Source organism: Nomascus leucogenys, chromosome 16 (assembly GCF_006542625.1).
Source record: "Nomascus leucogenys isolate Asia chromosome 16, Asia_NLE_v1, whole genome shotgun sequence".
Classification (NCBI taxonomy): Eukaryota; Metazoa; Chordata; class Mammalia; order Primates; family Hylobatidae; genus Nomascus; species Nomascus leucogenys.
In genome coordinates, this window is record NC_044396.1 from 76,354,359 (window position 1) to 76,378,875 (window position 24,517).

General features: G+C 42.4%; 1 pseudogene; it reads left to right on the forward strand.

Annotated features, from left to right (window-relative positions):
- Positions 1-110: 110 nt before the first annotated feature.
- LOC100606498 lies at positions 111-24,492 on the forward strand (annotated as a pseudogene).
- The last annotated feature ends 25 nt before the right edge of the window (positions 24,493-24,517 follow it).

A 24,517-nucleotide genomic window follows, 5' to 3' on the forward strand; every position in this document is an offset into this window, starting at 1 on the left:
AGTGGCTTCCTGAATACAGCCATCTCCTGCATACTTCCCTAATGCTAAGGGCCGTGCCATCAAACTTAGGAGGCTGGATCAACTTGCACTTGAATTTCTGGAACACGAGCATGCAAAATGCAGAAACTGGCTGTACCCTGGTGACAGGGGAAAAGGCATCCCTCCCATGGGTGGATCAGAAATCAAGGGCTCTGCCACTGCTCTTTGAGGGTAGTGGGTAAGAGTGTGGTCCTTGGACAGAATCAAACCTAGCCAGTAAGACAAACTCTTACTTGTCACTTACCAGCAATGTAATCTTGGCTGGGTCTCTGAACTCCCATTTCTCTATCTGGGGGAGGGAAATGGTAAGAACGACCCTAAATTGTTAGAGGAAGGAATGTCTGGCATATAGCAGGTGCTCAATAAATGTCCACTCTTATTAGAATTTCTGGAAGAAATAGGCAATGGTTCCCTGAAATACCACTGGACTGTCACAAGCATTTCAGTTGGGTTTCATGCACTGTCTGAAGAGATTGACCCAAGCACCTTGGATACATCTGTAGCTCAACATTAAAAGGCCAAGGTTATGTCTTCCACTCCCATCCTTCCCCTCCAGAGCCCCCTCAGTGGAAATGACAGGGTCAGGTAAGACACCTTCCTGGAGGAAAGCATTTCCGCACTCAGGGAACATGTTCAAGAATTCAGCCTCTGCCTCTTCAGGCCTTATATGATGTATGGATTACAGTATAAAAAGATCAAATATCTGGAGGCACAAGACTTGGATTCTAATCTTGGATCCTAATTCTGGCCCTGTTGGTTACCAGCTGGGTGATCTTGGCTAAGTCACCTACCCTCTGTAAGCCTCAAATTCCTCATCTGCAATGTGGGGGACCTACCTCACAAATCAGATGATGAGAGGGAGAATGTTTTGGGGTATAGCCATACTATACAGTATGGCTCAGGCCTAAGGTTCTTGAATTTGCTTCTTTTTCCTCTTGGCCTATTTTACTACAGGTTAAAAATCTCTTATCTGGCCAGGTGCAGTGGCTCACACCTATAATCCCAGCACTTTGGGAGGTCAAGATGGGTGGATCACTTGAGATCTCGAGTTTGAGATCAGCCTGGGCAACATGGTGAAAACCTGTTCTACAAAAAATACAAAAATTAGCCGGGTGTGGTGGGGCACACCTGTAGTCCCAGCTACTTGGGAGGCTGAGGTGGGAGGATTGCTTGAGCCCACGAGGCGGAGGTTGCAGTGAGCCGAGATGGTACCACTGCACTCCAGCCTGGGTGATACAGCCAGACCTTGTCTCAAAAACCAAAACAACGACAACAAAAACCCTCTTATCTACAATTCTAAAATGCAAAAGCATCTGAGAAACAATATTTTTTGTAATTCATTTGGCTGCAAAACTTGTCCTGAATTGATGAGTCCATTTATAGACTTTATCCCACTTATGATGAATATTCATAAGTTTTACTGCAGAAATAATAACGTGTTTGACTTGAGAGTGTTGTCTCAGTTACCTCTGGGGGTGTCAAATACTGCATGAGATATTCTGAATTATGAAACTCATCTGGCCCCATGAGTTTTGCTTAACAAGTTATGGACTTATATTCTACGAGTATATCCTAAGCTATACTCATTCACGTATCACCTGCATGATTTTGTCATATCCTTCTAACACCTGTATTAATACTTGCTTCATACATTTTAGTTGAGCCCATTTTTATTTATTTTCCAAATGAACCTTGTTTAAATGCACAGTGAAAAATACCTAATTATTAATAAAAATGTTTGTCTACATGACATCTCAAACCATCCTGCTTATCACAGTGAAATGCACCCCACACTTTAAGCAAGAGTCATCTCAAACTAGCACAACGGGTTAGCTCTTGAATAGTTGGAACGCAAGCAATAAGGGTGACATCTGTGAGGTGGACTCTTCTTTGAGGTTTTCAGTTATAAATATTCAGCAGTACAATTCCACCAAATGCTGGTTGCATTCCTGCTGTGAACACGACACTGCTTAACCACATAAGCTATGATGTTTTGTTGGAAAACCACAAACAGCCAGTAAAGATGGCAGATGGAGCTCCCGTCAAAACAGCTTACCTATGATAAGTTCTTTCACAGACATTCATGTCCATTTCCCTCGTTCACCAACAGGAGAGGTAGTATTAGAAGAATTTAAAACAAAAAACCAGGCCCACATGGATTGAGAGCTTGACCCAAGATCTCACAAGCTCCAGGCAGAGCTGAGAGTCCTGGAATTCAGGTCCCTGCTGCTGACCTGGACATGCCTCTGCTACATAAAGCCACAGTCTTCCCTGCTCAGGGCATTGCTGACGCCACTTTCTGCCCTGGTTTATACGTTAATATTCACAAAAGCTGCTGGGAGCCTGGACTTTCATAAAACCAGCCTGCTCTCAGACTAAAATACCCCCCTGTGGCCTAGTTACGATCCTTTCCTGTTCTCCATTAAAAGGCTCCGCAGTGGCTGAAGGGGTCTCACAAGGCTTTTAGAGGTTTAGCAGATCTTCAAAATGGACCAAGAAGAATTGGTAACTGTCTTAGCATTTTCCACAAAGTTAGAGAAATAGCAGTTAGTGGAAACAGGGCAAGGCCCAGATAATCTGTTCCAAGGCCACATATGACATCATAATTTAGCCTTTTGGTAATCAAAAATTTCCCAATGATCCCAACAAGTAAAGGAAAATCAGAGGCCTCTCCCCTAACCCACCTGCATTAGTCCATTCTCACGATGCTATAAAGAACTGCTCGAGACTGGGTAATTTATAAAGGAGAGGTGTTCAACTGATTCACAGTTCCGCATGTCTGGGGAAGCCTCAGGAAACTTACAGTCATGGCAGAAGGGGAAGTTAGTATGTCCTTCTTCACATGATGGCAGGAAAAAAATGCAGAGCGAAGGTGGTGGGGCGGGAGCACTGGGCAGGGAATGCCCCTTATAAAAACCATCCGCTCTTGTGAGAACTCGCTCACTGTCACGAGAACAGGATGGCAAAATGGGGGAAACTGCCTCATGGTTCAGTTATCTCCACCTGGTCCCTCCCAGGACACGTGGGGATTACGGAAACTACAATTCAAGATGAGATTTGGGAGGGAACACAGCTAAACCATATCACCACCCTCTCTTTTTACCAGAATTAATTATTAATGTTTTCAGCTTTCCTTTTGCCCCATGTGTGAGGTCATAAAAAAAATTATGCTGGGGGCCAGGAATTGTGGTTCTTAAGTTCTGCCCTGATACCACCTAGCCATGGGCCCAGGCAGGCTCTAAGGAGCTGGCCCACGGTGTAGGATGGAATTCCGGTGCTGAGGGAAACAGACATATCTTTTCATCCTACCTCATCTTGCCCTTTGGACAAGTTGTTTTAAATTTATCTGAGCCCCACCTTTCTTACCTATAAAACCTATCTCAAAGGTGTTGATAAGGATTAAAGAACAAAATGATGTAAAACATTGATCCCAGCCGCAGCACAAAGCAAGAGGTAAATAAATAGTAGCTGGTGTTGCTATTGCCAATTCAGATAGTCTGGGCCTTTGGACCAGGTTATATGAATATATGTAATGAGCAGCTCTTGACTTCAGTGATTATGGATTTATCACCCAGAACAGAATGATTGGGGAAACATCATGCAGCTGACAGATAAGCTCATCACAATTTAATTTCCAAATACATAAATTTTTCTAGCTTTGAAGGGTTATTCAAACGGTGCCTTGAGAAAATATCAACCAGCATAATTTTAAATATGGCCGGTTCTTGACTAGTGGTGGAAAAGGAAGTCAGGAAAAATGGGAATAAATACCATCAATGAATAATTATTATTTTAGCCTGCACCTTCAACTTCCAGGTCAGAACTTTAAAAGTGTGTTTACCTGATTTGAGTTTCACCCAGTTATCTTCCCTGGTTTTTCCTTTACTGTAGGGAAATAGCCCAGGTTAGGCAGCCAGAGAGAGGCAAGAGAAGACAGGAGGTCCTGAGGCCCATGTTTTGCAAGATAGAGTTGCCTGACCAATTATTGTATCACAGTGATCTAGGTGCCTGTTAAAAATGCAGATCTCCCAGCCCCAAACAAATGAGGCTACCTGGGGCTGGGGGTTGAAAACATGCTTTTTTTTTGAGACAGAGCCTTGCTCTGTCACCCAGCCTGGGCTGCAATGGTGCAATCTCAGCTCACTGCAACCTCCACCTCCCGGGTTCAAGCCATTCTCCTGCCTCAGCCTCCCGAGTAGCTGGGACTACAGGTCCCCACCACCACTCCTGGCTAATTTTTGTATTTTTGGTAGAGACAGGGTTTCACCTGGTTGGCCAGGCTGATCTTGAACTCCTGACCTGAGGTGATCCGCCCCCCCTCGGCCTCCCAACAGGGTTTCACCTGGTTGGCCAGGCTGATCTTGAACTCCTGACCTGAGGTGATCCGCCCCCCTTCGCCTCCCAAAGTGCTGGGATTACAGGCGTGAGTCCCCACACCTGGCTAAAAATATGCATTTTTAATAGGCACCCTTGATACAACCAAAACTTTGAAAACCACTGATGTTAGGCCACATTATAAGCATGTAATAAATGCCGCGTATACGTATCATCTCAGTAGGATTTCATCCTGTCTCTAGTAGAAATTTATGGTCAAGGAGGAGTAAAGGACAAGCAAACAAACCATCCTAATGATTGTACAGCCAAAGAATACAGGTGAAAACAAAGTACAGTGGTGTCCCAAGGCAGGGGTGATTAGTCTGCTTGAGGGCACAGAGGGACAGTTGTCAGAGAGATTTCCCCCAAGTAGAAGCTTCACCTCATTTTCCAAGTGGGTCAAGTGAGTGAAGTTTAGCGGTTAATGGATGGATGGGGAAATGGAACACAAGCAGGAAGAATAACAGGAACAAAGCAGACAGGCTCATTTGAGGAGCTGCACTGGTTCTTTATGTGGCTGGAAGGCAGGGAGTAAGGTTTGGAGGAATAGCAGAAACATTTCTTCTCAGCTGTGCAAAATTACAAATTATACTTTTCTTCCTCAAAGAAGGAAAGCAATCTCAAATTTCTGGCATGGAAAAGCATAAACAAATCTCTAGGCTCTACTCTGACTTGATGTTTTTTTTCCTTTTCCTGATTTTAAAACTCACTTGCATCCCACACCAAACCCAAGTAGATGCTAAATATAGTCGGCTCTTTGAGCCTGTTCCATTTACTCTGCCGAGTCAGTCTTTTCAATTGTGATTTATGCTCAAATTGTGGTTGAGTTAATTTAGTCAATTAACTTCAGTGAAACCAAACGTTTATTTTCCATAAAGATTTTTCTTCTTATGCTTTTGAAATATTGTAATGATTTTTGTTATATGCTTATGGATCAACTGTTTTAAATGGGCCCATTTCACTTATCTATTGCTATGTAACAAACCATCCCAGCATTTAATGGCTTAAAACAACAACTTTTGTATTTGCTCACTCTCTGATATTCAGACTGGGCTTAGTTGGATAAGGTTTCTGCTGATCTTGATGATGATCACTAATTGGCTGAATTCAGTGTTAGTTGGCTGGGAGCTGGGCTCTGCTGAGATGCTGAGATGCTGAGATGGCAGGGTTTTTCTAAGGCCTTTTTATATAGCCCCTCTAGCAAGGTAATTAGACTTTTTATATGGCAGATCACAGCATCCAGAAGCACCAAATCAGAAGCTGCCAGTACTTCTTAAAAGCTCAGAACTGGCACAGCGTCACTTCTGCTGCATTTGATGAGTTAAAGCAAGTCATAATCCCAGACCAGATTCATGGGAAGGGAATTACACAAGGGTATGAATACTAAGACGTATAGCTTATTGGGGCCACCAATAAAACAAACTGCAACAGTTTGCTCTCTGGTTTCCAATGGCTCACAGCCCTCCCATGTGCAAAACATTCTCAACTCTCTCCCAAGACCCCTAAGAGTCTTACCTTGTTACAGCAGCAGTCTCAGGCTCAAGGTTCAAGATCTTGTCATCTAAACCAAGTTCAGGTGTAGATGAGACTCCTTGGGTATATTTCTTCTAGATCTGAAGACAAATTGTTTCGCCCTATATACCGCTGAGACCAGCATAAAATAATTACAACAGACTCTCATCTAAATGAAGGAGAATGGAAGGAATGCAGGACTTGCCAGTCCACAGCAATTCTGAAGTCCAGACAGGCATATGTGACCAATTCCCCCTGCTCCAGGGACAGTTATATTCCTAGGGAGTGGTTCTTCATGGTACCTTACTCTGCTTTCTGACTATTTCTTCCTTTCCCATAAGGGATGGCCAGTGTCTGTGGGTGAATAGCTTTCTCATCCTGTTTCCTGCCTTTAGAAAGAGTCCAGAGGCTCTTTTCAAGTTGAGCTGTTTCTTTTCTTTCCATTTTTTTAAAATTTATTTTAAGTTCTGGGATACATATGCAGAATGTGCAGATTTGTTACACAGGTATACATGTTCCATGGTGGTTTGCTGTACCTATCAACCTGTCACCTAGGTTTTAAGCCATGCATGCATTAGCTATTTGTCCTAATGCTCTCCCTCCCCTTGGCCCATCCCCTGATAGGCCCCGGTATGTGATGTTCCCCTCCCTGCGTCCATGTGTTCTCATCGTTCAGCTCCCACTTATGAGTGAGAACACACGGTGTTTGGTTTTCTGTTCCTGTGTTAGTTTGCTGAGAATGATGGCTTCCAGCTTCATCCATGTCCCTGCAAAGGACATGAATTCATTCTTTTTTATGGCTGCAGAGCTGTTTCTTTTAGTATAACTCTGTGTTTCTGCTAATATAGTTCTCTTCAAAACTATGTAGGATTCCTATAAGTCTTACTAGGTTTCATTCCATTAGATAAGAGCTATACTCACAAATCTCTTTGTGACAGACCTCTTTATACTTTGGGTCAGAGTACTATGAGAAGATGTCCTTTAGATTCTTAGAAACACTTTTGTCTAGCACTGAGGTTCTAGGAGGTTCTACTGCTAATCTTTCTGGGGTCTTAACAAAGGGTCTTATAGCCACACTTGTGACTTGATCTTTTTTCTTTTTTTTTTTTTTTGAGATGGAGTCTCGCTCTGTCACCTAGGCTGGAGTGCAGTGGCGTGATATCGGCTCACTGCAACCTCTGCCTCCCAGGTTCAAGCAATTCTCTGCCTCAGCCTCCTAAGTAGCTGTGACTACAGGCACCCGCCAGCATGCCCGGCTAATTTTTTGGTGTTTTTAGTAGAGATGGGGTTTCACTATCTTGGTCAGGTTGGTCTTGAACTCCTGACTTCGTGATCCACCCACCTTGGCCTCCCATTACCAGCATTTTGGTGTGAGCCACCACGCCCAGCTTGTGACTTGATCTTGACCCACATGTTCCATTTTACTGGTAGCACCTTAGATTTGATCTTTTCCCCAAGGCCATTTGGGAACCTTTTGCAGACTGGAAAAGCTGCAATGGGAGAGAGTTTTATTTTCCAACTCAGTAAGTCCTGGGTTGGAAAGTTTTCCTGTGTTGACACTTTTATTTTTTATCCTTCTCTCTCTATTTGTGCCTTATCAGGCACAGCTAAAAGAAGACAGTTAGCACTTTCAACGTTCTGTCTGGAAATAGTCTCTTAGTCAGATCCCCAAGTTCTTTAGACACATTTGCTATCTTTTATAGTCAACATGTTGCCAAACTTTCAACCACTACATGACACAGATTGTCTTTTCTCCAGACTCTAATGCCAACTGCTCACTGCCCTTCCAGCCTTCACTGAGTCTCCTGGAGCCTCCTCCAGCTTCTACTCACCACCCAGGCCAAAAGCCATGGCCACTAGCTTTGTGTTCTTGTTACAGAAGAAACCACATCCGAGTGCTAACTTCTATTTGGTTAGCTATTGCTGCATAACAAACCGCACCCAAATTTAGTGGCTTAAAATGACAATCATTCCATTTTCTCACAGTTCTGGAATCTGGTTTGGGGCTCGACTGAGCAGTTCTTCTGCTGGTCTTTACGGTAGTCACTCTTGTGGCTGCATTTAGCTACAGGAAACCTGGGCCTGGGGTCAGCTATTGTTTTCAGCCAATTTGATCTCTCCTTCCTCCCCTACCCTCCTCTCTCTCCTCTCTCCTCTCTCCTCTCTCTCTCTCTCATTCCATGTAATCTCAGGGCTTCTCCTCATGTGGATTTGCCATGTGATCTCTTCAGTGGCAACCAAACTTCTTATATGGCAGCTTAAGATTCCCAAGAGTACAAAAGAAGAGGTCATTAGGCCTTCTTAAGACTGAGGCCTGCAATGAGCATAGTACCACTTCTGCCACGATCTAAAGAAAATCGTCCTCAGCACAGATTCAAAAAGCAGGAACTACACAAGGGAGCCCCCAAACTCAGAACTTGCCCTAGAAGGTCCTGCATGTGTGGTTATTAAAATACTAAAATGGGCCAAGTGCGGTGACTCACTCCTGTAATCCCAGCACTTTGGGAGGCCAAGTCGGGTGGATCACCTGAGGTCAGGAGTTCGAGACCAACCTGGGCAACATGATGAAACCCAGTCTCCACTAAAAATAGAAAACTTAGCCTGGCATGGCGGTGGGTGCCTGAAATCCCAGCTACTCTGGAGGCTGAGGCAGGAGAATCGCCTGAACCTGGGAGGCAGAGGCTGCAGTCCGCCAAGATCATGCCACTGCACTCCAGCCTGAGTGACCAAGCAAGACTCCATCTCATAATAATAATAATAAAATACAAAATAAAATACTATAATGTTTGAGGCTCCATATTTACATTTTGTATCCCGTACCTATGTCTGCATCCCAACAAAACTATTTTAAATCATTCATAAATTATTTTTGGAAGGGGTGAATATCTTTACTCCTGGACCTAGATGTCACTGTTTTCTACGCTTATCTGTAGAAGGGGGCAGTTTCCACTCAGCTACTTCAGCGGGTAGGTTGTGAAACTAAAACGAGATCCTGGGCCGGGCGCAGTGGCTTAGGCCTGTAATCCCAGCACTTTGGGAGGCTGAGGTGGGCAGATCACAAGGTCAGGAGATCGAGACCATCCTGGCTAACACAGTGAAACCCCATCTCTACTAAAAATACAAAAAATTAGCCGGGCGAGATGGCGGGCGCCTGTAGTCCCAGCTACTCGGCAGGCTGAGGCAGGAGAATGGCGTGAACCCCAGGGGGCGGAGCCTGCAGTGAGCCGAGATCACGCCACTGCACTCCAGCTTGGGCGACAGCGAGACTCTGTCTCAAAAAAAAAAAACAAACAAACAAAAAAACGAGATCCTTTGCATGAAGATGCTTTGCGAACTAAGATACATGTTGAGCATCATGAATATCACAGTCCCTCCTGGTCTGTGGAGGTCCCAGGAGTACTGAAAGTGGCCTGACTGCTCTACACACTCAGAACTTCCCATGGGATTGAGCAATGGAAACTACCATTCAAATTTCATTGCCAGCTTGTAACACAGTAATTTACTAATGGACAGAGTCAAAATTTTATAAGTTCTCTCTCTCTCTCTCTCTCTCTCTCTGTGTGTGTGTGTGTGTGTGTGTGTGCATGCGTGCGTGTGTGGTATATACTTTTCTTTCTTATGACATCTCCTTCTTTCTGACTTTTCCATCTTTCCTTTTCTATTATCCAGTCTTTCCTTGGAGCGCCGACTACAAGAGTCCCGTTTTTCCAGATTCATCTCAGCCTGGTATTTTTCACCTGCAGTGCCACTTCTGCAGCATCTGGGTGCTATCAGTTTTGATATATATTGTTTTTTCTTCAGCTTCAGTATAATTTTGAAAAATCTACTGGAAAAAAAAGAACTCTAGAGGGCAGAGAAAAATGGGCTATTCTTACTTACAGTGAAATTCATCACTGGAACTGCTGTCTGGGGTTAAGAAAAAGACTTTTGGAAGACAAGGCATTTAACTATTCCCACAGCAACAAGGGAATCAGGCATTTCTGTGTGACTTATGGAAGTACCAACTCCCAGGCAAAGAACATAAAATTTAGAGACTAAAGACCTCAGTGTTAAAGAACCATCTCTATCATTCATTGTGATCTTGAAGTTCTCAGAATTCAAGCTCCTTGCCTAGGAAATGGGAGAGATACCTGAATCTTCAAGGTTGTCATGAGGGTCAAATGGGATAATCTGTCAAATGGGATAATCTGTATGAAATTTCTTTGTCAACCAGAGACCTCTGGATGAATTATGATCACTGTTTCTGAACAGATGCTGAGGGTTAGGGGTGACAGTACCAGAGGTGAAGGGTCAAGCAGGACACACACACAGCAGGCCCTTCTGGAACATTGACAGGGAGGGGAGAAATTCAGAACAAGACCCATCGCAGGTATGTGAGCCCTGTTGCCCATTGCATTCGAACAGCATGGAAGAATCTAGCAGGGCCAAACGTCAAGTATTGGAAAAGAAACCTCAGTCTTTTGGCTGTAGGGCTTTAAAAAAAAAAAAAAAGTTGCATGATTGAGAGAGTACAAGCTGCTCCCACGGTATGATCAAGGGCTGGGGTCCAAACCCAGCAACATGATGTGGCAGAACCTTGGCCTCCATTTTTGGGTCATCACCTCAGCACTTAGCAGTTGGCAAAATCGAAAGGCTGGGGTCAAGCTTTGGGGGCTGCAGCTGCATAACAACATAGAACCTCCATATGCAGCCCAGGTCTATGGTCTACTAACTCAGTATTTTAGGTTGTGTGAGCATCAATCCAACCAAACCGCCACTTCAGAATCTACCATAAGTTGAGTTCATTGTCTTAAACTCACAGCAGTAGCTGGTTTCTGTGGAGTGTTTCAGGGGCCAGCCTGTGAGGAACCAGACTTGGATAAATTAGCCCTTACTTTTCAGTGGGGTAATAAAGAATACTACTTTTTCCCATTTGAGTTCTGAAGTTTTTGAGACAATAAATAAGCCAGGTAGTTGAAGATAAAAATAACGGCCTTACCGCTGATAAAGGTGGAGTGGAAATATGGCTGAGGTATGCCGCAACCATGGGCTTCCTAATTTTGCACCCCAGAACTAGGCCAAGCTACCAAATCGCAGGAGTCTTTTGTAAAGCATGGGTCTCCGTCTGCAAGAACAAAATGTTTCCTAATACAATTATTAATGGCCAATTTCTCTGTAGGGAGGCTGATTGCAAAGGAGACCTAGCCAGTGCCAAGTTTCCCACCTCACTCCACAACCCAACCATCACAAATAAAATGTGGTAGATATAGACGACCCAGGGAAGGGGAGGAGTCAGGCCAGGGGTTGAGAGAGGCTAAGGCTACAGTCGACAGCCTATCAGAAAAAGGTGCCGGGATATCAAGTATCTCCTCTTAATCAATTCTGAGGAAGCCAGCGGACTTTAGTCGGTCCTGTTTCACATGAGAAAAGAGCTGTGTCTGAAGTTTTCCATCAAAGGAAAGCCCCCATTTTTTACCCTATGGATGTTTAGTGTTATTGTAATGTATGAATGTATGTATGTATGTATTTATTTATTTTGAGGTAGAGTCTCACTCTGTCACCCAGGCTGGAGTGCAGTGGCGCAATCTCAGCTCACTGCAACCTCCACCTCTTGGGTTCAAACGATTCTCCTGATTCAACCTCCCAAGTAGCAGGGACCACAGGTGTGTGCCTGACTAGTTTTTTGTATTTTCAGTAGAGACCGGTTTTTGCCATGTTGGCCAGTCTGGTCTCGAACTCCTGGACTTAAGTGATTCAGCTGCCTCAACCTCCCAAAGTGCTAGAATTACAGGTGTGAGCCATGCGCCCAGCCTGTTTAGTGTTATTATAATTTAAGATAACAGCTGTCCCAATGACAAAGCCACTTCCCATGCAAAGTTTCATTCAATCTTAAAGCAAATCTGAGATCATAATAATGTGTAGTACTCATTTTTCACATGAGCTAAATGACTTGCCTAGGATCTCACAAGACCTAAGACTTAGATTTAAATGTTATTTCAATAATCCCACAGGAGTTTTGTAAGACTTTATCAGCTTCTCATAACACAAGAAAATATTAGGAGGATCCAAATCATTGCATTTCAGTATATTCATTTTAGGAGTAGCAGTGGCACCAATAACTTCAAAATTTGTTTTTTAGCTGGGCGTGGTGGCTTACACCTGTAATCCTAACACTTTGGGAGGTTGAGGTGGGAGGATCACTTGAGGCCAAGAGTTTGAGGCCAGCTTGGGCAACATAGTGAGACTTCATCACTACAAAAAAGAAAAAAAAAAAAAAAAAGCTAGGCACAGTGGTACATCCCTGTAGTCCCAACTACTGGAGAGGCTGAGGCAGGACGATAGCTTGAGCCCAGGAATTTGAGGTTGCAGTGAGCCCTGATCGCACTTAACTTTCATCAGAAATGTGTCTGACAGACTGAAAATCCAATACTTAAAATAATTAAGTGACACAATAAATGCCGAAAGAGAAAGTGGAATGTTTTCACTTTCCCACTATTTTTCAGGTCAAAACATGCTACAGGTTCCAAATTTTTTTTGAATATTTTACAACCAAATTGAAGGGAGGAGAAAGACTCTGAAAAACTGGTGTCTTTTTTTTTTTTCTTTTCCTGAGATGGAGTCTCACTCAGTGACCCAGGCTAGAGTGCAGTGGTGTGATTTCAGCTCACTGCAACTTCTAAATCCTGGGTTCAAGTAATTCTCCTGCCTCAGCCTCCAGAGTAGCTGGTATTACAGGCACGCACCACCACACCCAGGTAATTTTTGTATTTTTAGTAGTGACAGTGTTTCACCATGTTGGCCAGGCTGGTCTTGAACTCCTGACCTCAAGTGATCCACCCGCCTCGGCCTCCAAAAGTGCTGGGATTACAGGTGTGAGCCACCATGCCTGGCCCCCCAAAAAACTTGTATTTTTACTACAATAATTTACTGAGCACCTTCTACATGTCAAAGATTTTACCAGGCATTAAACACATAGAATTTCAATCCTTATAACCCTGTAAGAGAGGTCACCATTTTATAAATTTTTTTGTCCCCATTTTATAAACAGGGGCACTTGAAGAGTTCAGAGAAGTTAATTATCTTGTGTAAGTTCCACCCCCACCCCCCCAGGAATTGATTAACCTGGACTTGTTTGATTCCAAATGACAAATACTATTAACATAGCTATGGAAAAGCAAAAGCCTTCAGCTGTGAAATTGCTGTATATTAATATCTTCCTATGTGACTGGTGGCTAGGCTTATCAGCAGCAACCATTCCCCTCAGAGACTCAAGGCACAAAAAGAACCTGAAGATGGGTGAATACTTTAAATCTCATTTATTTTTAATGAGTTTACAACTCTCTCATCAAGACTTCAGAAGTTCAAAATTGATACTGGTCCTAATTTTTAAAACCACATAGAAAGAGGAATAATCTATAGTATGGTATTATGATAAATACCAAAGACACAACAAATGAATTAGAAATAGCCTTTGCATTTTAGGAGCTCAATGTTGAGGCATTTGGCACAACTGAGGTAAAACAGAGTGTTCATGGTATCCACAGGGAGCCATGAAATCATGGAGAATTTAATTCACTAATTTAAACCGAACTGATGTCTTGCCCTCTAAGATTGCTACGTTTCAACTTATACTTTTCCTGAACTGGAATAATTCAATGTTTTTATTTTAAAAGGTTGCATTTACATTAAGTCTTACTGCAGGGTAAAGATTAACTAATATGAATAGTGGCAAAGTGACTTATTGCCCAATATGTTGAATTATGTAAAAACAAAAAAAGATAACATAATGCATTACTAGAACTTGGCAGCAACACTATGAACTATGTGGGTCACTCAGAAGCCCAGAATCCTGGAGCTTGCAGAATACCCAAAAGACTGCAATTCTGGCCAGGCGGTGGCTCACGCCTGTAATCCCAGCACTTTGGGAGGCTGAGGCAGACGGATCACTTGAGGTGAGGAGTTCAAAACCAGCCTGGCCAACATGGTGAAACCCTGTTTCTACTAAAAATACAAAAAATTAGCAGGCGTGGTGGCAGGCGCCTATAATCCCAGCTACCCGGGAGGCTGAGTCAGGAGAATCGCTTGAACCCAGGAAGTGGAGGTTGCAGTGATTGCGTCACTGCACTCCAGCCTTGGCGACAAGAGCGAGATCCTATTCCAAAAAGTAAATAAATAAATAAAATAAAAAATAAATAGACTGCAACTCTCTCTGATACCATAAGAGTCTCAAGAGAAAGAATTGGATCTCATGATTCTGTTGACTTACCTTCCTCATAATTTGGTTCATTGTTGGACACCAAATACATCATGGGAAAAGTGCATGCAGAAAATACTTATTTTGAATTGCATTTTGAATTTCTAAATTTTGCAGAGACAAAGAGAAAGGATGAATCTCAGTCAGTTAAACTATTTATTAGCTGTCTGAGTGGGAAGAATATTGCAGGAAGATATAATTACAAAACCTGATGTAGCCAGGATTCAGCTTAGAGCTTTCAACCTGTTTATAAAATATGCCAAATATCAGATGGCAGGCAAAGGGTAATGTGTTAATAGCAGATAGGCAAAACACTGGCTGCAATTTCAGGAGGAAAGACTAAACAGAACGGCTCTACAACATACTTTGTCTCTTGGAATCTAACTGCTTAGAAAGGCCTAGAAATAAATAAGGAAAGTTTATTTTAGGCGTCTTCAGCATTGTCCTTCTAAAATCTTTTATTTCATACACTGGGAAATATAAATACTAAAAGCATGGTACCAACCACCAGAATGTTTACTCTCTGAATTTAAAACCCCTAAATTATCCACCCCTCTCTTCAATTGCCTAACATAATACCACCCCAGAGCTGCAAAATTTGAAGAAGGGAAAAAAAAGCCTAAAATTTGGAATCAAAAGAGCTGTATTTAAATAAAGCTCTAGCTACTTAAGCAGCTACTCAAGCAGCTACTCAACTCTTCTTATCTGTTGCCTTTACCTATTTGGCTATAAAAATGTTATTATTAAGATATTCTGGGCCGATCGCAGTGGCTCATGCCTATAATCCCAGCACTTTGGGTGGCAGAGGCAGGCAAATCACTTAAGGTCAGGAGTTCGAGACCAGCCTGGCCAACATGTTGAAACCCTGTCTGTACTAAAAATACAAAATTAGCCAGGCATGGTGGTGTGTGCCTGTAATCCCAGCTACTTGGGAGGCTGAGGCAGGAGAATCGCTTGAACCCGGGAGGCGGAGGTTGCAGTGAGCCAAGATTACGCCATTGCACTCCAGCCTGGGCAACAGAGTGAGGCTCTATCTCAAAAAAAAAAAGATATTCTGATGGTTCATTAATATTTGCCCTTTGCTTTTGCCTGCTTTGGAGATCATGATTTTAAATTATTTGGAATATATCTTTTCTCCCCTACCTCTATAACAATGCATCTTCAACCCTGGTTTTTTTTTTTTTGGCTCTTAAATTTTACTTATCTTGTCATCCAGGAAAAATTCAACACTTATTACATAGTGTGCAACGTCTGTGATCATTGCAAGGGAAATACAAAGGTAAATAAGATCTCATTTCTGCCTTCAAGGAACTTACGATTTAATAGAAGGGATACAGGTACCAAAAATGCCTATAAGGCATAACCTGGAAGGGCAAATCATTATAATAATGATCTCCATTATAATAATGATCTCCGTGTCCATGTCTCTTTGCAATATGGCATAGTCATTTCTCACATCAGAAAGGTGGCATCAATTTCTCCATCCCCTTGAATTTGGGCTACTTTTTAAAACTTGTTTTGATAAAGGGTCAAAGTTGGCAGGAGTGACGGTGCAATATCTAGGGTCCAGGCAACCCATGAGACCTCATGACTTCTGCATTTATTCATTAGGTACCCGACTGCCACATGAAGATTCAGTTAAGTACACAATTCAGTGTTGTTGACTATATGCACGATGTTGTACAGTAGATCTCTAGGATTTATTCACTTTGCATAAGTGAAACTATGTACCCTTGGATCGACATCTCTCTGATTCACCCTCCCCCAAACCTTGGTAATCACCATTCAAGTCTCTGCTTCTTCTTCTGCAAGTCTATTTTAGATTCCTAAATGGAATAATATAGTACTTGTTCTTCCGTGTTTTACTTTTATTTTCCCCCCTTTGGAGACAGAGTCTCGCTCTGTTGCCCAGGCTGGAGTGCAGTGGTGCAATCTCGGCTCACTGCAACCTCTGCCTCCCGGGTTCAAGCAATTCTCCTGCCTCAGCCTCCCAAGTAACTGGGATTTCAGGCACCTGCCACCATGCCCAGCTAATTTTTTGTATTTTTAGTAAAGGCGAGGCTTCACCATGTTGGCCAGGCTGGTCTCGAACTCCTGACCTCAAGTGATCCTGCCTCGGCCTCCAAAAGTGCTGGGATTACGGGCATGAGCCACTGCACTTGGCCCGGCTTATTTCATTTAGCATGTCTTCCACATTCATCCATAACATAGCAAATGGCAGGATTCTCTTTTTTTTGTTTGTTTTTGTTTTTTTTTCTTTTGAGACAGAGTTTCGCTCTTGTTGCCCAGGCTGGAGTGCAGTGGCATGATCTCGGCTCACTGCAACCTCTGTCTCCCAGATTCAAGCGATTCTCCTGCCTCAGCCTCCCGAGTAGCTGGGGTTACAGGCACGCACCACAATGCCCGGCTAATTTTTTTTGTATTTTTAGTAGAGATGGGGTTTCACCATGTTGGTCAGGCTGGTCTCAAACTCCTGACCTCAGGTGATCCACCCGCCTCGGCTTCCCAAAGTGCTGGGATTACAGGCGTGAGCCACCGTGCCCAGCCGCAAATGGCAGGATTCTCATCTCGTTTAAAGCTAAATAGTATTTCATCATATGTACATTTTCTTTATCCATTCATCTGGACATTTAGGTTCTTTCCATGTCTTTGCTATTGTGAATAATGGGGCAATGAACACGGGAATGCAGACATCTTTTTGAAATCCTGATTTCAATTTTTTTGGGTATATACCCAGAAGCAGGTTTGTTGGATGATTTGGTAGTTCTCTTTTTAATCTTTTGAGGAACCACCATACTGTTTTCCATAGTGGCTGTGCCAATTTACATTCCCACCAATAGTGTACAAGGTGTGATGGTTAATATTGTCAACTTGATTGGGTTGAAGGATGCAAAGTATTGTTTCTGGGCGTATCTGGTTGTTGCTGGGTGTTGCCAGAACAGATTAACATTTGAGTCAGTGAACTGGGAGAGGAAGACCCATCCTCAGGAAGACCCACTCACAATGTGAGTGGGCACCATCCAATTGGCTGCCAGCGCAGCTAGAAAAAGCAGGCAGAAGAAGGTGGAACAAGCTGACCTACTGAGTCTTCCAGTCTTCGTCTTTCTCCCATGCTGGATGCTTCCTGCCCCTGAACATCAGACTCCAAGATCCTCCGCCTTTGGATTCTTGGACTTACAACAGTGGTTTGCCAGGGCCTCTCGGGCCTTCGGCCACAGACTGGAGGCTGCACTGTCAGCTTCCCTACTTTTGAGGTTTTGGGACTCAGACTGAGCCACTGCTGGCTTCTTTGATCCTCAACTTGCAAAATAGCCTATCGTGGGACTTCACCTTGTGATCATGTGAGTCAATTCTCCTTAATAAACTTCCTTTCATATATACATATATCCTATAAGTTTTGCCCCTATAGAGGACCCTAATACAGGAATCCCCTAAGAGGTGATGGTTAAGTTTAGGGCACTGAATATGGTGATGGTTTCACAGGTGTATACTTATCTTCCAATGCATCAAGATGTATACATTGAATATACATAGCTTTTTTTGTCTGACAGTCATATCTCACTAAAAAAGTAAATAAATGGATGTGGCTGTATTCCAATAAAACTTTGTTTATGGACACTGAAAAAATATATTCGGTTAGACTACAAAATGATGAAAGACCATGTAGGAGAGTCGCCGCCTTCAAGCCATTTATGCCAAAGCCATGTTAAACCCTCAAGCTTCTGCCAGCTCACCAGCTGGCTGCAGCCACCTGAGTGAGCTCAGGCTAGACCAGCAGAGAAATTGCCCAGCCGACCCACAGAAATGTGAGAAATAGCAAATTACTGTTTTCAGCCACTAAGTTTTGGGATAGTAGATAACTGAGGCATCTGATAAGTACCATAATGAAAGTAAAAAGTGATTTGGGGATAAAGAAGAGTTAGAAATCATTTCCTACCCGGAGGATGTGTGGTGATGGTAGTAAAGAAAGTCTTATAGCAGTAATGGTTTTTAACGTTTTTCCTTTTTTTTTTTCTTTTTTAGGGGTATTTTTTATATAGTTTAATTGCAAAAATTTAAACTGCTAAAATTTGGCAAGTTCTGGCACATGTAAACAACTGTGAACCCGTTATCACAATCAAGATAATAAATGCGGGCAGGCCAGATGCAGTGGCTCACGCCTGTAATCCTAGCACTTTGGGAGGCCAAGGCAGGTGGATTGGCTGAGCTCAGGAGTTCAAGATCAGCCTGGGCAACACAGTGAAACCCCATCTCTACTAAAATACAAAAAATTAGCCAGGCATGGCGGCTCACGCCGGTAGTCCCAGCTACTTGGGAGGCTGAGGCAGGAGAATTGCTAGAACCCGGGAGGTGGAGGTTGCAGTGAGCCGAGATCAGACCACTGCACTCCAGCCCGGGCGACACAGCGAGACTCCGTCTCTAAAAAAATTAAAAAGTAAATAAAAATAAATCCATCCAGACACAGTGGCTCACGCCTGTAATCCCAGCACTTTGGGAAGCCGAGGTGGGTGGATCATCTGAGGTCAGGCATTCAGAGCGGCCTGGCCAACATTGTGAAACCCTGTCTCTACTAAAAAATAAAAAAAAATTAGGCAGACCTGGTGGTGGGCATCTGTATTCCCAGCTACTTGGAGGCTGAGGCAGGAGAATTGCTTGAAACCGGGAGGCAGAGGCTGCAGTAAGCCAAGATCGCGTCACTGTACTCCAGCCTGGGCAACAGAGCAAGACTCCGTCACAAAAAAAAAAAAAAAAAAGGATAATAAATGCATTCCTCACTCCCACAACTTTCCTTATGGCCCCTTTATAATCCCTGCCTTTATGACCTCCTTGCCCTTTCACCATCCTGAGACAACCAGATATGTTTTCTATCACTATAGACTAGTTTGCATTTTCTAGAATTTTATATACATGGAACCATACAATGTGTACTCTTTTTGTGTGGCTTCTGTCAGCAGAATTAGTTTTAGATCCATCCAAGTTGTTGTGTGTATCAACAGTTTATTTCTATTGCTAACTTGTATTATGTTGTATAGATAGACCATGATTTGTTTATCCATATTCCTGTTGACGGACATTTGGGTTTTGTAGCCTATTGGGAGCAATAAAGTTGCTATGAACTTTAGTGCACAAGTCTTTGTGTGCGGACATACACATTCATTTCATTTCAAGGTATTATGAAATATAGCTTGCATAAATACCTTGAAGTGGAATGGCTCAGTCATAAGTGTATGTTTAACTTTTTATGAAACTGGTAACCTGTTTTCCAAAGTGGTTGTACCATTTTACATCCCCTACCAGCAGTATACGTTCCAGTTGTCCAACATCTTTGTCAATTCTTGGTATCAGTTTTTTCAATTTTAGCTATTCAGTTTTAGCCATTCTAGTGGGTATGGTTTTAATACATATTTTCATGACTATTTATGTTGAGCATATTTTCATATGCTAATTCGACATTCATGTATCTTCTTTATTGAAGTGACTTTTCAAATCTTCTGTATACTTTTTATATTATTACATTTATTATTATAATTATTTGTTATTATTATTGGAGTTTTATGTAGTCTAGGTAGAAGTCCCTTCTTGGATATATGTTTTCCAACTATTTTTCCCATTTTGTAGTTTATATTTTCATTTTCATAACAGTATCTTTGGAAAGGCAAACATTTTTTATTTTGATGATGTCCATTTTATTTTTCTTTAATAATTATTGCTTTTTGTGTCCAGTTTAAGAAACATGTGCCAAGCCAAGGTCACTGAGATTTTCTCCTATGTTTTCTTCAAGAAGTTTTATACTTTACTTCTCATATTTAGGACTATGATTTATCTTGAAGTACTTTTTGAACACTGGTGTGAAATAAGAATTGAAGTTCATTTATTTTTTATTGTTGTTCTTTGTTTTCATTATTTGTTTGTTTATATGGATATCCATTTGCTCCAGCACCATTTATTGTTAAGATTATCATTTTCCCATTAAATTGCCCTGGCACCTTTGTTGAAAATCAATTCTGTAGGTCTATTTCTGGACAAATTTTGTTCCATTTGTCTCTGTTTACCCTTCTTTATACTGTGATTACAGTAGCTTTTCAACAGATCTTGAAATCAGATAGTGTAAATCCTCCATTTAGCTCTTTTTTCGGTATAGTTTTGGCTATTCTAGGTTCTTTGCATTTTCATATAAATTTGGTAATTTCTTTTAAAAGCCTGCTAGGATTTCTATTGAAATCGTATTGAATACATATAGTTGAATTTGAGAATAAATTATATCTTTTTTTTTTTTTTTTTGAGACGGAGTCTCGCTCTGTCGCCCAGGCTGGAGCGCAGTGGCGCAATCTCGGCTCACTGCAAGCTCCGCCTCCCGGGTTCACGCCATTCTCCTGCCTCAGCCTCTCCGAGTAGCTGGGACTACAGGTGCCCGCCACCATGCCCGACTAATATTTTTGTATTTTTAGTAGAGATGGGGTTTCACCGTGGTCTCGATCTCCTGACCTCATGATCTGCCCGCCTCGGCCTCCCAAAGTGCTGGGATTACAAGCGTGAGCCACCACGCCCGGCCAATTATATCTTAACAATGTTGAATCTTCTAATATATAAATACAATAAGTCTCTCTATTTATTTAGATTTTATTTATCCTAGCAGTGTTTACTAGTTTTCAGTGAACAGGTCTCACATGTCTTTTGGCAGGTTATCCTTAAATATTTATTATTTTTTACTTATTTTTAAATTTCAATTTCTGATTGCTCACTGCTTCTATATAAAAATACAATTGATTTTGGTAAATTGATCTTATATTCTGGCACCTTGAGAAACGTTTATTGGTACTGGTAGCTTTTTGGTAGATTAATTGGGATTTTCTACATAGATAATTGTGTCATCTGCAAATTAAGACATCTCTTCCTTTCTAATCTGGATGTTACTCATTTATTTATTTGGCCTTATTACACTGGCTAGAAGGGTAAGAGCATATACCTTTGCGTTGTTTCTGATCTTAGAGAGAAAGCATTTCAGTCTTTCACTTTAAGTATGATGCTTGCTGTAAGTTTTCACAGATGCACTTTATTAGGATGTGAACATTCCCTTCTAGTTCTAGTCTGCTGGAAGTTTCTATCGTGTATGGATGTTTGATTATTGTGTTACATTTTGTCAATTTTTTTTTGCATCTATTGAGTTGATCATATGGAGGAATGGAGTCCTTAAACACCAATGGTCTTCCCTCCTTCCCCTGCCCTTAAGAGTTCTGTCCTTGGCCCTGCTCTCTTGTGCTTTACAAATGAGAAGACTTATATATTACAATAGCTTCAACTAACAGCTGTGTATAAATGACTTCCAAGCATACATGTTTCATCCCAAATTCTCAGCTGAAATTGAGACCAGTAATCTCAGCTTCTAACTGTATTTTGTCCACCAAGTTATCCTCCATATATCTCTAGAGAGATAAATAAGGGTGACATAAGAATCCAATGGCTATTCTCGTCAATTAACTCACATTGAATTCAATGTTCATCAACTTGAATTTATACCGTTTATGTGCCACTTAAGGTCTTTTAAATGTAAAATCAGAAAAATATCTGAAATCAGAGAGCTTTTTAAAAAAATACTAAAATCAAAACTTTATAATGCAGGATGTCTCAATCTTGGTACTAATGACATTTGGGAAAAGATAATTCTTTGTTACAGAGGGCTAACCTGTTACAGATATTAACCAGCATCCTTAGTCTTGACTCACTAGATGCCAGTAGTATCCTAGCTGACCCCAAGCTATGACAGTCAAAAATGTCTCCAGATATTGCCAAAGGTCCCCTGGGGAGGGGACACAATCATCTCGAGGTTGGAAACTACTGATGTAGTAACTTGCTCTAGATCAATGCTCCCACAAAAATCAACTAAAAGAGCGAAATTAAAAAACAAACAAACCAAAAACAAAATGGGCACAGTGGCTCACAGCTGTCATCTCAGCACTTTGGGAGGCTGAGGCAGGAGGATCCTTTTCGCTCAGGAATTCAAGACCAGCCTGGGCAACACAGTGAGAACTCATTTCTACTAAAAATCAAAAGAGCTGGGCATGGTGCTGGGATTACAGGCGTGAGCCACTGTTCCCAGCCCCATTTCACCTTCATTTTTGAAGGATATTTTTTGCTGGGTATGAATTTCTAGATCAGCAGTTACTTTCTGTAAGCACTTTAAAAGTATTATTCTAGTCTTTTTGGTTTCCATTGTTTCTGTGGGAGATGGCTGTCTTTAAGATGTTTTCTGTCTTTACTTTTTAGTTGGTTTACTTTGATGTGCCCAAGTGTGATTCTATTTTTCTTTGTCCTGCTTTAGTTTTCTGAGCTTGGTCAAAATGTTACTTTGGCCCCATTCTATTCCAAGACTCCAATTATCTTTCTAAAGGCTTTTCATTGTGTTTACATGCCTCCAATACATGCTTCAGTATGTATTTTTTTCTACTGACCTGTCTTGTAGTTCACTAATCTTTTCTTACACAAATCCACTATTACATCCACCTACTGTGTTCTCAACTCCAGACACTGTATTCAGTTCTAGAATATCCATTTGATTTTTATAGATTACTTTTCTGATCAAAGTCTTTGCCTATTATCTTATCCATAATTGTCTCAAACATATTAGTCATAGTTATCTTAGAGTTCTTGCCAGTGAACTCCAATATGTAAATCGTCTGTGGCTTGGTTTCTCGTGTCATTTTTTTTTCTCTTAGTTTTTGGTCATGTGGTCCATGTGGGTTTTGGCATTTCTTGTAATTTTCCATTGATTTCCAGATGTTTTACTGTTACTGGCTTTGGGTGATGTCTTTCTTCAGTGAGGTTCAACCTGTCTCCTGCTAGAACTTAATCCAACCAAGAATCATGATAAATCAAGGCAGAGTTACAAATCTTGGCATAAGGCTCATTCTACCTTTGATGTGCCCCTAGCCTCAGAGTTTTCTAATGGTCACCTAGGATATTCTCCAGATCCCCTCCTTCTGGCAAGTCCTGATTTTTAATCTTTGTTTTAGGAAGCTTTCTGCCTACTTTTGTTTTCTCTCCCAAACAGCATAACTTTGCAAATTTTCTGAGTGGAAATTGCCCACGTTTGAGGCTGTTCAATATCTCTACCAAAAGCTCTCTTGGTTGCTGTCCCCTGGAAGCAAGCTTTAAAAAAATACAAAATCAAAATTACCAGCCTCTATTCTGCAACCAGAATGGACAAGTGCCCCCAAACTAAAAGCAGCCACAGGTCAGCTCACCTCAGAAATGTTCACTCCTCTTTAGAGTCCTGCTTGGGCAGATTTCTACCGCCTTCAAATAGATGAGGCCCGTATTTTATCCTGCTTTTCTCCTGGGGGATAGTGGTGGTGGATTTGATAACTGCTAGGAACTAGTGAGAGTTGTGTTGTCCATTCTTTCCCTTTCTGAAATGAAATTGTTACTACACTCTGGGTACGTAGGGGAAGATACTCTTTTCATTTATAGATTATAGCAAGGAGCTAATTTAAGACCTTATAGAGAGTATGGCACATTTCGAAGTAAATGCAGTCACTTTGAGCCCACTCTCTTGTGGATGGGTACCTTCCACACTGGGGAAAAAAAAAATGAGGCATGAATACTTGGTATTCAAAGTGGTGGACTGTGATAGAGAGCCAGCCGTCCCCCAAGATGTCCTTCCCTTCTTCCAGTTTTTGGTATACAATTGGACATACAGAATGAAGACATTTAAAGTTTCTCTTTCAGCTCAGTGTGATCATGTGATACAGGTTTAATGGACAAGATGTGTCATGTGGCAACTTAAAAGTTGGCTCAACGGGGGCGGGGTGGGCGCCAGTCTGGGCGCGGGCGTGAACCAGAGCATGGACAGTTACACGCACATGAACGGCTGGAGCAATGGCAGCTACAGCATGATGCAGGACCAGCTGGGCTACACACAACACCCGGGCCTCCACGCGAACTGTGCCGCGCAGATGCAGCCCATACACCGCTACGACTTGAGCGCCCTGTAGTACAACTCCGTGACCAACTCGCAGACCTGCAAGAACTGCTCGCCCACCTACAGCACGTCCAACTCGCAGTAGGTCACCCCTGGCATGGCTCTTGGCACCATGGGTTCGGTGCTCAAGTCTGAGGCCAGCTCCAGCCCCGCTGTGCTTACCTCTTCCTCCCACTCCAGGGCGCCCTGCCAGGCCGGGGACCTCCGGGACGTGATCAGCACGTACCTTACCGGCGCCGAGGTGCGGGAACACGCCGCCCCAACCAACTTCACATGGCCCAGCACTACAGGAGCGGCCCGGTGCCCGGCGCCCGGCACGGCCATTAACGGCACACTGCCCCTCTCGCACATGTGAGGGCCGGACAGCGAACTGGAGGGGG